We start from the raw sequence: 9,178 nt of genomic DNA, 5'->3' as shown, positions 1-9,178 counted from the left end.
GAGACCTGTTCTTCCTTCAAATGCAGCTCAAACTCACTCATTGTGTGAAGCCTTTTCCAGCCATCACAACTGTCATGTGTAAAATCAGTCTATGGAATGCTTCATTTAGGAGAAGCTTATGTTGCCTCGTTGGCTGTGATCAGGGTCAAATTCTGAGCAAACCCGGAGGTCCCCTCTCCCCATCTCTGCTCCAGTGCACTTAAAACAAGGATTCCTGGAAGCACCTTTTGAGTCCAATTCACGCATGAGTCTGCCCCACACCCTGCAGAAAAGCCCTGGTGGTCGGTGATCAGGGTTCGGGGCCTCCAGGTGGGTAAGGATAGTTTAGTGCACTCTCTGGACTTGACGTTCAGAGACCCGCTGCTGGAAGGGAAGAAACTTGCATCCTGTGAAATATCCAGGCCCCAAGACCCACTTAGGAGCAGAAAACGGGGAAGGAGTCTCGAACAGACTCTCAGGAGGGCAGACAGCAGGAGCCATGGTGGCCACCAAGGAGGGAGGGAAGCAGGCAGTGAGGCCACAGGTGATGTGGCCGGGAGGGAGGTGATGTGACCAGAGGTGACGTGGTGGGGGGATGACACGGCGTGGTGTGGGGAGGAGATGTGGCCAGGGGCAACGTGGCCAGGGAAGGAGACACGGCGGGAAGGAAGTGACAAGAGGGGTCTCCAGGTCTCAGACTGTACCTGATTTATAGATGACATTTTAATTAAGATGTTATATCTAACTTTAACGAAAAGTAGCAATTTAGAACCACTGTGCACATTTAAAGCACGGTACAAATTGAGCACATTTCCCAACCCGTAGAACAGTGTATTGAAGGAAAAAACAGTAGCTCACCAAAAACAACAACAACAACAACAACAACAAAAACAGTGAGCAAAGAAAAAATTCATTTAAGATCAGAAATAAAGAGATACTACAGCTCTTCTAGTCCAATCCCCATCCTAACATGAAAGGGGTGAAAAAGGAAGTAGATTCTAGTCAGTCAGAATTAAAAGCAAAACCGATCCACTTTACTTTCTACTTGACAGAAAACAAACTCATCAAGGAATCCCCACAAACAGTAGCTTTAGTAGTTCCCAAAATGCGAGATTCACCTACAAATTAAATCAACTGTTAAGTGTGTATAAAGTAATCTTTTTAATTATTTCCTTCCTCATCCCCAAGGGCTTTTTTAGACCTTGTTTCCCCGTAACTGCCTCCAACACCCAGGAAATTTAAACCCCACAAGTAAACTGTGTCTCAATTCATACACAGCGTCCTTTGGAGTACACAGTCCGTTGCTCTAAGACGATCTTGTCACCTAAGCACCGAGTACAGCCTGAGAACGCACAACACGCACTCACACGAACTCGGACAGACAATAGGTGAGATATGGCACATGAGGAGGAAGACAAGATAAATGAGCTTCACCGACACCCCAGATTCCAAAAGAAGTAGCACACGCAACCTGCTGGGGTGCAGGTGACTCCTGGAAAACAGCCAAGGCAGCATTTGGAGAAGCAGCACCGCAGGCCAGGAGGGTCTAGGGGCTTTAGAAGCGAGGGGCACCCCGACCAGGTACTGGGGGATTCAGAAGGGAGGGGCGCCCCGACCAGATGCTGGGGGATTCAGAAGGGAGGGGGGCCCCGACCAGGTGCTGGGGCTTCAGAGGGGAGTGGTGCCCCGATCACTTCCTGGGGGCTTCAGAGGGGAGGGGTACCCTAACCACGTGCTGGGACTTCAGACTAGAAGGGGCCCCTACCGAGTCGTGGGGGCGGCAGGACAAGCCCAGGGTTCTGTCGTCACTTTTCACTCCCTACTCTCGAATCTCGCCCTGAAGTTGCAGCCAGTCCAGGTATTCATTTACCCATAAAATTAAGTATCTGTGAGTAACACAAGTCACTAATCCACACAGATCTGAGTCCACAGATACCTCCCAGAGACTCCACCATCCCTTCTGGTAGAAGAGCAGCCCACGGGCCCACGCTGCTAGGAAGGGAGACTGTCTCCAGCCTGACGTTGCAGAGTCCTCAACACAAAGTCTACCTTCTGGAACCATGCCGTCTCCTACAGAATCAACTAGGGGCATGTAGGGTTTTTTTAAAATCTTTTTTTTTTTTTTCTTAAGACAGAGTCTCTCTCTGTCACCCAGGCTGGAGTGCAGTGGCTTGATCTCGGCTTGCTGCAACCTCTGCCTCTCGAGTTCAAGTGATTCTTCTGCCTCTGTCTCCCGAGTAGCTGGGAACACAGGCGCCTGTCACCATGCCAGACTCATTTTTTATACTTTTAAGTACAGATGGGATTTCGCCTTGTTGGCCAGGCTGGTCTTGAACACCTGACCTCACGTGATCCACCTGCCTCGACCTCCCAAACTGCTGGTAATACACGCATGAGCCACGGTGCCCGGCCCATATAGCTATTTAAATTTGACTAAAATTAAAGAAAATTAGAAGTTCAGTTTCTCATTTACACTGCAAGCATTCAGTTACCCACAGGTGACCACTGACCAGAAGCTGATAGAGATGTCACACTCCACACTGCAGAAGGCTCTAAGGACGAAATGGCTCTAAGATCATCTCGACATCTTTATATTGAAGCTACTGAAGTTTTACTCTGATTATTATAGACATCAGCATTCTGTCACTTAAAAATGTCAGTGCTATTGCAATGATCAGATCTGTGACTTCCCAGCAGCTCTTATCTTCCTAGACAGAAAACTGTAGAGCATCTGCACTCTGCCTCCACACTAAGGGATAGTAGAAGCCTCCGTGTAAAATCAGGGGGCGAAAAAAAAAAAAATGAATCCCTAGTCAGCCTCTCCCCTTACGATTTTGTGAAACTTCTCTTAATATGCAGAATAACTGCCAGAGTTGCAAAAAAGAAGCATCCCTTGACCAGGAAGCAACAGGGAAACACGAGGAGGGAGATGCGAGGACCCTCCGTTCCCTCTGGGACCCCAGGCCCAGCCCGGCAGACCTGCACACCTGATGCGAACCATACACAAGGCTTCCCTGGGCCTCGGTCCCCTGCTCTGCCCTCACTGGCCACTGTGGCTCTGGGTAGAGGCAGCTCCCTGAGCCCCAACACCCACAGCCAGTCCCCTCCTTGCAGGTCTCAGCTCTGCTCTCACTGCCTCCCTGATGCTTCTCATCATCATCCGCGTACTGTGTCGCCTCTACCCCACAGCCCTTGCTACCGCCCACCCACCACGGAGCCTAGCACACAGCAGGTGCCCGAGACGCCCCAATGGGCGAGCATGCCAGGGTAGGGCTTGGAGTTCCAAGGGCCACGTCCCGCATAGCACCACAAGCGCCACAGAGGCTATGGAAAGGGTCCAGGCTTCAGGCCTGCACTCAGCTTCTCCCGGCCCCGGAGGCCAAGAACCTAGCAAGGGAGTGCAGCCGGAAGCAGGATCCCAAACCCCCTTCCTGCTCCTCAAGAGGAAGGGGGCCTCGGGGCACAACCCCATGAGCGCCTTCCTCCTGCCAGGTTACCTGTCACAGCACCGACACCTTCACTGCAGGGAAACCCACTCCTGTGAGGAGAAAAACACCAAGTACAACAGGAGCCACGTCCCCCTCAGCGTCTGCTGAGCCCAATAGCGACAGCAGCAGCCGGGCCCCCACTCAGCATGCACCGACTCCGATCCCGCCAGGCACACCACAACGCCGACCATCTTGAAGCTCAGCTTGACTCATCAGGACCCTCTTCCAGGAGAGCTCGGCATGTCTACCTTCCCTGGGCTCACAGAAAGGAGCGGGACTCGGACCCGAGTGTGCACAGAGTTAAGCTCCCACTAGCTATGCAGACAACCTCCCTAGCCCTGGCCTGCGAAGGGGCCAAGCGCAAATAGCCATCTTTTGCCCGCACAGGTACAGAATTCAACCAGCTCTCTCAATGGAATCGTGACAGGTCAACTCCAGGCTCCTCAGTGCTCTGGGGTTCACCTCGGGCCACTGCACCTTTGAAACGTGGCTGTGGACTCCTCTAGGCTGCTCAGTGTCACGGCCCATTTCATTCAGACACTGCAGGCCTCTGCCGTGGTGTCAATACTCAGGACACCCCTGCCGGCATCCTCCGAGATGCTGCTGCAGCTGCTGTGATCTGAAAACAGCCATGCACAGGCATCAAAGGGAGGACTTCTCAAGTCTCCTCCAAGAGCAGTGGCTACAGCTTTGGAAGACGTTGCACTGAATCCTGGGTGAGCCTGGCTCAGTCTGCTATCTAAGCCGGGTTGCTGGGGACACACCTTCTGTTGTAACTGACAGAGGTTCTTGGTGGAAGCTCTATCAAGACTGATAATCGCAACTAGCCTGAGATTTACTATCCATACGTTCTATTTGACGTTTAAAAGGAAAGCATCATGAAGTTCCAGTAGCAAGGAATTTTCTATAATCTATCACATCCACATACAGCAGAAATGTAGCTAAAATGTTCATAGGGTCTATGCAGAGGAAGAGACGGGTCTATTTTAGGAAAAGTGCTTCCTGGCTTTTCAGAAACATAGTGAAATCCCTGCCAAGTAAAAGGTTGTTTATACTTTTGCTTTGGAAACAGAGGGAAAGTTCTTCCTTATTACTTGAATACATTGACTATATTTAAGTGTTCTGGTAGACTAAGTATTAAATATTCAAAGGAAGTAATTCTGTTCGGTCCATTTCATTCTTTAAATGTAGCTTTCAAAAACTGACAAATACCTGGCTGGGTGCGGTGGCTCACGCCTGTAATCCCAGCACTTTGGGAGGCCGAGGCGGGTGGATCACGATGTCAGGAGATGGAGACCATCCTGGCTAACACGGTGAAGCCCCGTCTCAACTAAAAACACAAAAAACTAGCCTGTTGTGGTGGCGGACACCTGTGGTCCCAGCTACTCGAGAGGTTGAGGCAGGAGAATGGCATGACCTGGAGGCGGAGCTTGCACTGAGCCGAGATCACACCACTGCACTCCAGCCTGGGCAACAGAGCAAGACTCCGTCTCGAAAAAGAAAAAAAAAAAAGTAGCAAACACCCCATGTCTGCCCTGGCTCCAGTCATCTCCACGGAGTGGACAGAGCTTGGGAAAAGCTCACTGTGGAGGCCCAGAAGGCCGGGCCTGGCCTTTGCTCAGCAGATGAGCAAGAGGGTCAGTCACCCTAGGGAAGAAGCCCATATTTGCTATGTTACTGATGATAGCCACATAAATTTCTATTTTGCCTCCCACACAGGCCTGGGGATCTATGTTTGAGCAAGCAGCTCATGCCAACAGTCCTTCCATGCCATCATTTCCCTGACCTCCCCCCAGAAAAGCCAGGCCAGGCAGCATCCCCACACGGGCACTGGGGCCCAGGAAGATCCTGGTCCTGCCCCTCTTCTCTCTCATCCCTGCAGCACCCTGGCTTGCTGTGGAAGCCCAGCAGTGCTGGCTAAACCCACGTTCACCTGGGGCATTCAGGAGAAGCCTCTGTGCAGAAATCAACTGGGAAGTAGGATTGTGTGTGCTGGCAGGTCACTCGAATGGGTTTGCAGAACTCAGTTTTCAACACAGGTGCCGCCACCAAGTCCCTGAAGACCTTTGTGATCCTAGAGCCACAGAGCCATTTGAGGCACTCTCACAATCTCTACCAACCCTGCACAGAGGCCCTGTTTTTCCAAAGGACCATAAAATTTTCCATGTAAACAAACTTTGACATAATGAAATAAAGTGAAGTCACCACTTCTATTTTCTATTAATCCATTCATTCAAACAAGTATCTCTTGAGTATGTGCATCGAATACTGTGGAATTAGGATTTAGTCCATGCCTTCAAGAAATATACATCACAGAAGAAAGGGCATAGCTTGTAACTAACAGTGCTGAACAGGCAAGAAATACACATCACAGAAGGAAAGGTAGAGCTTGTAACTGTAACAGTGCTGAACAGGCAAGAAATAAACATCATAGAAGGAAAGGTAGAGCTTGTAACTAACATCATAGAAGGAAAGGTAGAGCTTGTAACTAACAGTGGTGAACAGGCAAGAAATACACATCGCAGAGGAAACGGTAGAGCTTGTAACTGTAACAGTGGTGAGCAGGCAAGAAATACACATCGCAGAAGGAAAGGTAGAGCTTGTAACTAACATCATAGAAGGAAAGGTGTAGCTTATAACTAACAGTGGTGAACAGGACAGAATCTCACAGGCTCGTCAGGAGCCACCGAGGAGGAAGCCATGGTTCACATTCACCTGCAGTAGGTAAATGTTTCCTGGATAAAGTAACTTTTCTAAAGCGATATCTGCTCCTTATTGTTTAATCTTGCTCGATAGGGTATTAAATTACCACTTTATGTGCTGCTTATATAAAATACATCATTGTCAGGGGAGGTTATAAAATACTACTTCACACAAGCTTGGGCTGTGAATGGTGCGAGGCAATGGGACGATGTGTTCTCGTGTTCTCGAGACGCAGAAGGGGCAAGACCCTGCTTCCCTTCTCCTCCCCACCGCCCTGTTCCCAGATGAGGGGCGGAGGCAAGGCCGCCATGCAGTCCTAGAGCTGGCTCCAGGGCCACGACACCACGCCCAGACTCTCTGCGCCCCATGCAAGAAATACAGACTGTGGGGCAATCACCAATTTGCCTGGCAGTGGGGAGAGTCCTTCATCAAAAGCCTGTGCTTCCAGGAGCCGGGACAAAGCAGGAGCCCCTAGGAAAACTGTTCCGGGTGCTCCTGAAACCTGGGCAGAGTCACAGTCTGGCAGGAAGCACCAGTGATGCAGGTGTGCCCAAGACTGCGAGGATGGCCAGATGCCTGGAGACCAGACCGGCCTGCAGGAGATGACCACCTCTCTCTGGTTCATTAGAGACAGTCTGGGCTTCTCTTTTGTATGTGGAGTCTCACAGTACAGAAATGTCACAAAGAGTTTAGACTTCATATACCCCAATTTTTAAAATTAAAAAACCACAATTGTTTCAACTAATTCTAAATCCAACAAAGAAAAATAAATAAGTATGTCAAAGCATGCCTCCAAAATGTAAACCTCAATCTCTTTACCCATAGGAGACCCAAAATTTAGTGTACCTTTTCTTCAGTATGATCTCATTTTTTTTAAAGCCATTACTGAAGTGTCTCCTCACTGCCCCATGAGGAGGTTCATGGGCTCTTCAAGGCGCTTTGCTGTTTCATCATTTTTTAGATTTAAGGGCAGGATCATTTTCCCACACTTGCTTGCTTCCCTGATCACCAATTTTTCACAACAACATCATTGTGCCTCAGAAAACCTAGTAACTGAACTTCATTAAAAGTGAAAACAATAAGGACATGTTGGCTGCTATGACAGCATCCTCAGTCACTGAATCTCCCTGGGGGACCAGACACACCCCCAATCTCCTTGTAACCCCAGCATGCAGGTATCGCTGCGGCTGACAGGACTGACCCACCCTGGGGGAGGCATGAAAGCAAAGGGAAGAGAAGGCAGGTGACCCATTTAGGAAACTCGGGTGATCCTCTTGAGTCACGTTTCTCAGGGTGTCAGGGAACAAGCCACATGTAGGGAACCTCCTTGGCCTGGCAGGTGGCAGACTCCTGGGACCCTCCTCAGACACGTTAATCAGAGAATCTAAAGGCGGGCAAACTCTGAAAAGTATCTGTAAAGGAAGTACTTAGCTCTGCTGTGAGCCCACTACATGCGGGGTCGCGCAGGACGCCGCTCCCAGCGTCCAGTCTCCATTTCACCCTCCTGGGAGGAACACCCATCAAGTCACAGAGCATGGTCTTCAGCGAACACCTTCCTGCGCGACCTCCACTGTCGCCCAGCCCTGCAGGAGTAGCCGCTGAGTAGGGGAAACAAGTCTTTGCTCCTGAGCCGGCCACCTTGACGCTGGGCATAAAACCAGCACTGCTACGTCTCTGGGGAAAGGAGCGGCCCTGGGCAGGAATGCACTTGGCAGCCCCAGGGAGTGGCCAGGTGTGGAGGACCAGGCCTCTGCCTGCAGACACGTCAGCACAGCATCCTGGAGCAGAACCTCCAGCCCAGCTGAGCCTACAGATGGCTGCAGCCCTCGACAGCATCTTCACGGTGACCAGGGGACTGGGCCAGAGCCGCTCAGCAAGGCTGCCCTGAATTTGCAACCTGAAGAAGCTGTACAGTCGTACGTGTACTTTGCCTTAAGCCCCTAGGTTTTGGGGTCACTTGTCACACAGCGACAGACAGTGGATGTGCACGGACTCCCAGGCCACGATGGCCTCTGCCGGCCTCACCCGGGCTGTCTCATCTGTTCCCGTGACATCACGTTTCTCAGAGCCAAAGGCTGCCAGGATCCCCTCTTTTCTTCACGAAGTCGTTACAAGCTCACGATACAAACTGAAAAAAAAAAAATCTATAAAATACAACGTATGATGCAATACAAGGTGAATGCCCAGGCACATACACACACGAAGCAGGCACAAGTGCGAAACAGGCACATGCACAAACAGGTGTACATGCATGAAACAGGTGCGCGCGTGAAGGTGTACACTCGTCAAACAGGTGTACATACACACATGAAAGCACCAGACATGAAGGGCTGTCTTTGGGAACCTAGTTTTTAGACATCTCCCTCACCCTTTTACATCTGCATGATCACAAACACAGCACACCACAGTACTGAGGGGAAGCCCCAGCTTCTCATGGGGGCACATGAGGCTTTTTATTTATGCCACAGATTGCATCACTACATTCTAGAACTGCAAGGCCCCCCCAATGCCAGGACTGGGTTAGGTCCACCCTGTGCTCCAAGGACCAAGCCGCCTGCCAGCCCACACAGACCTGCCCCTCAGGGATGGTGTGGCTGCTTCTAAAACAGAGGCTCAGGCCACCCAGAGACCTGCAGTACCTGTTATTAAATGAAGACTTGGTTGTGGGTAAACGTGAAGATTTTTATTAAACGTGACTCTGCAACATTCAAAGGACCATAACTGAATGCTCCTTTCGCAGCCACGGCATGTCCAGACGCTCATAGAGAAGGCCAGGGCGTGGGAAGCCACAGAGCCCTGACAAGGCAGACTTGGAGCTGTGTGGCGCAGTTAGCACCCATTTTGTGTTGATACTTGCCTTTTATATTCAGATTAAAATAAAAAATATGCAAAAGTAGCTCACATTCTATTTCAATTCTCTATTTTTGTAGTAACTGGGCCCCTTTCCCTCTGGTTTCCCAGCCGAGTGATAAATAGGCCCAGATGGGATTTGTCAAAGTCTGGGGGTC

Source organism: Chlorocebus sabaeus, unplaced genomic scaffold, assembly GCF_047675955.1.
Source record: "Chlorocebus sabaeus isolate Y175 unplaced genomic scaffold, mChlSab1.0.hap1 unalloc_scaffold_236, whole genome shotgun sequence".
NCBI lineage: Eukaryota > Metazoa > Chordata > Mammalia > Primates > Cercopithecidae > Chlorocebus > Chlorocebus sabaeus.
This window is presented reverse-complemented; position numbering follows the sequence as displayed.